Genomic DNA, 4,591 nt, shown 5'->3' with positions numbered 1-4,591 from the left:
TGTTTTTCTGTCTATGAAACTGGCAAGGATTGAGAAAAGGTGGCTAATACTTCATGCTGACAAGGGTTGGGGGGAATTGGGTCTTCCATCCTATTGTTGGAAGTGAAATGAGTACGAACTCTTCAGAAGGCATTCTGGTGATATGTATTAAAAACTTTAAAGTCTATGTATCATTTGGCCCAATAATTATACTTTTGGAAATTTGTTTTTAGGAAGTAACAGTATGAGTGTGCGAAGATGTATTCCTAATGGTTTTCATTTCAGTATTAATTATAAGCCCCAAATATTAGAAAAATCCAGTTATTTCACAAATTTGGCTAAATAAGACCCAATATTAGCTTGAAAAAATGTCCACAACACTGCTAAGTTAAAAAAGAAAAACCAGAGGAGAGGATTAGATGGCAGAACAGGACTGGAGCTCAACTTCTCTCCTAAAAACAAAATTCACAACTAAAAGCTGAGCAATCCCCACCCAAATTGACTGGAAACCTTATAAAAGATACGCTACTCCAGAAGAAAAAGAGGCCACTTCAAGAGGTAGGGAGGGGCGATTTTGTGATATAAACAACCCCATACCTCTGCGGTGGGAAGCTCCACAGACTGAAAACTAACTGGTTCACAGAGAGAGAGAGTCACCTACGGGAGTGAGAGTTATGAGCCCCACATCAAACCCTCACATGCAGGGATCCAGCACTGGGAGAAAGAGCCCCTGGAGCATCTGGCATTGAAGGCTAATGGGGCTTGTGCACAGGAGCTCCACAGCACTGGGGGAAACGGAGACCCCATTCTTAAAAGGCACACACGGACTTTCTCGTGCACTGGATCCCAGGGCAGAGCAAGGTCTCCATAGGAATCTGGGTCAAACCTGACTGCAGTTCTTGGAGGACATCCTGGGAAACCGGTGAATGTGGCTTGTGAGGGAGGGACATTGAGGCAAAGCTCTTGGGAATATTCAGCAGCTTGCCTTTCTCTGGAGGGGGCCATTTTGGGAAAATATGGCCCCACCCATCAGTCAGCACTGAGAAGCCCCAGGGCAAACAACAATCCAGGTGGGATCACAGCCCCATCCCTCAGTAAATAGGCTACCTAAAGACCCCTCAGGCACACAGCTGCCTCTAATCCCATCCAGAGACTAAACCCCACCCAACAGAGAGATTAGAATCAGCTCCACCTAGCAGGTGGCAGGCATCAGCCCCTCCCATCAGGAAGCCTACAGCAAGCCCCTATACTGACTTCAGCCACAAGGGGGGCAGACACCAGAAGTAAGAGAGGCTACAACCCTATTATCTGTAAAAAGGTCACCACACCAAAACCTATAAAAATGGAAAGACAGAGAACTATAACTCAGATGAGGGAGAAAAGAAAAACCCCAGAAAATCAGCTAAGTGAGGAGGAGATTCTCAGCCTCCAGGAAAAAGACTTTAGATTGTTGATGCTGAAGATGATGCAAGACATTGGAAATAAACTGGAGGCAAAGATGGATAACTTACAGGAAACAATGACCAAAGAGATACAAGATACAAAACTTAAACAAGAAGAGATGCAAAATACAATAACTGAAATAAAAAACTCACTAGAATCAGCTAACGACAGAATACAGGAGGCAGAAGAACAAATAAGTGAGGTGGAGGACAGATTAGTGGAAATTACAGATGCAGAACAGAAAAGAGAAAAAAGATTGAAAACAAATGAAGAGAGTCTCAGAGAACTCTTGGACAATGTTAAATGCAGCAACATCTGTATTATAGGGGTGCCAGAAGGAGAAGAGAGACAGAAGGGGACAGAAAAAATATTCCAAGAGATAATAGCCAAAAACTTCCCTAACATGGGAAAGGAACCACTCACTCAAATCCAGGAAGCACAATGAGTACCATATAAAATAAACTCAAGGAGGAATACACCGAGATACATATTAATCAAACTAACCAAAATTAAAGACAAAGAGAAAATCTTGAAAGCAGCTAGGGAAAAGAAACAATTAACATACAAGGGAACACCAATGAGGTTATTGCAGATTTTTCAGCAGCAACTCTGCAGGCCAGAAGGGAGTGGCATGATCTACTTAACGTGATGAAAGGAAAAAACCTCCAACCAAGATTACTCTACCCAGCAAAGCTCTCATTCAGATTTGAAGGAGAAATCAAAACCTTCACAGATAAGCAGAAGCTGAGAGAATTCAGCAGCACTAAACCAGCCTTACAACAAATACTAGAGGAACTCCTCTAGGCAGAAAAGAAAAGACAGCAACAGGAAACAAAAATTTCACAAATGACAAGGCCTACCAGTAAAGGTATATATACAGCAAAGATATGAAATCATCCATGCACAATTATACCACCAAAATCAGAAATCATGAGAAGAGGTGGGTACAAATGCAGGACACTGGAGATGAACTTGCAATTAAGAGAACAACAACTTAAAACAATCTCATATACATATAGACTCTTATATCAAAACTTCAGAATATCTGCAAACCAAAAATCTACAATTGATACACAAACAAGGAATCTCTGAAGAAGAAATATATCTCATTGTAAATAAGTGCATAATCCACCACGAAGGGGGTCATTTGACATCGTTCTTGGAATGCAGAAGGCTTAGAACAGATTCTGATTTCCTCTCCATAAAAGAATTTATGATAACTATAATTAAATAAGACAACTGTACAATTAAATAATACAGTTCTACAATTGTATTATTAATAACCATTTCTCTCCAAGGTACAATGTAAGGTCTATAATATCTTGTTTATCACATCACGTAGAATGGTGTAAGGCCTTTATTGAAGAATCAGTAAGATGTAACAAATTGTGAGGACATACTTATATAGTTACACTGTTTTTTAACCAATTTATGCATTTTATATTTTACTTATTTTCAGAGGGTGTATTATTTTTCCTATTCTTACCAGTTAAATTATTCTTTTTATTATGCTATATAAAATATTTAATGGTATATAAGGCTTTCTTTATAAATTTTAGTTGCATAATATACACAATTTTAATATAATTCTAATTTTTAAAGAAAAATTGAAATGTAATAGATAATACTAAATAGTGAAGATGAAAGCCATACAAAATGTGATGAAGTATAGAATAAATTTCCTATTTGTCTCAGCATATTTTCCATTCTACTTCTCCAGAGGGAGTCACTTAATCTGTTTCTTAAGATCTATGATATAATAATCTGTGTGAATGTAATTGTGTTTAAAGATATATATTTTATTTTGTAAATAATAATTATTATTAATTTCAAAAAAAAAAAAAAAAGAAAAAGAAAAACCAGGAGTTCCCATCATGGTGCAGCAGAAACGAATCTGACTAGAAACCATGAGGTTGCAGGTTTGCTCTCTGGCCTTGCTCAGTGGGTTAAGGATCCAGCATTGCCGTGAGCTGTGGTGTAGGTCGCAGACACAGCTCAGATCCCACGTTGCTGTGGCTCTGGTGTAGGCTGGCGGCTACAGCTCCGATTAGACCCCTAGCCTGGGAACCTCCATATGCCATGGGTGCGGCTCTAAAAAAAGAAAAAGAAAAGGAAAAACCATAAGAAAGAGCAGTCCCTGACAGCCAGGAGCTGGCCTGGCATCACACTGGGGCCTTGGACTTCTCCAGTTTCTTAGAACACCAGGAAAGGTCACTCAGTGATGTGATGGATGGAGACAAAAACAAGCTCACTCCATAATTACGTCTGCACACAGTCAAAACTGGAATGCTGTCCACACCACAAAAATGACCAAGCATCCTCCTGCACCTGCTAATAGAAGTGACTGCTACTTCTCTACCGGCTATTCACTGGCTTTCGCCTGGCACTCGTCCTCTCTTTTCTGAGTGAGATTTAAGGTAAGCAAGTGTAGAATTACTCTGCTTTCTGGCAACCCCCAATCTAGAGCAAAGGCCTGCTTCCTTAAAGCCTCCTTCAAGCCACCTAGCAAAAGCATGAGTGCTGTAAGATCCTTCTAATGGCCTCTTGCTGAGAACACCCCACAGTTCCCCAATCTCTGTGTTTGCCCTTGCTGCAGAGCAACTACAGCTGTATTCTTGGTGGTCTTTGGCTGGAGAGCAATGACAATGAGTTCAGTCTTTTATTGTTCGTAATAGACGTGTATTTCCATTATCACAAAATAAACACACCAAGCTGTTGGCAACGGTTATCCGTGATGAGGGATTTTACTTTTGATTTATTATTTTTTTGTGGGGTGGAGGGGAAGAGGGAGACGAAAGGAAAGAAGGAGAAGAATGAAGAGAGAATGATGAGGATGGCGGTGGCAGTGGCTCTCAGTGTGTTAAGTGATGATGTTATTGGACTGTATTTTCATCTTTAAATGTTCTAAAATTAATATGCATTTAACATTCGAATGAAAAGTTAATTTTAAATAGAAGAAAATTATAAAATTATGATTTTCCAGGTAAAATAGTATATGACCATTAAAAAAAAATTTGCAGTGGTTCCTTGTGCTTGACTATAGTTACCCACAAGTCATGGCTGAAGTTTTCCAGGTCCGTTGCAGTACCAGCTGTGGTCGGTAGGTGTCGCTATTACCCAGAGAACGGCGTATTGCTAATGAGGTCCTTGGAGCCATGTTCAATCCTAA

The sequence above is a fragment of the Sus scrofa genome, chromosome 3 (genome assembly GCF_054392235.1).
Source record: "Sus scrofa isolate SSC_HxYL_T2T_F1_AM1 chromosome 3, Sscrofa_HxYL_maternal_Yorkshire_Landrace_v2.0, whole genome shotgun sequence".
Lineage (NCBI taxonomy): Eukaryota > Metazoa > Chordata > Mammalia > Artiodactyla > Suidae > Sus > Sus scrofa.
The sequence above is the reverse complement of the archived record's forward strand: the minus strand, read 5'-3'. Positions refer to the sequence as shown.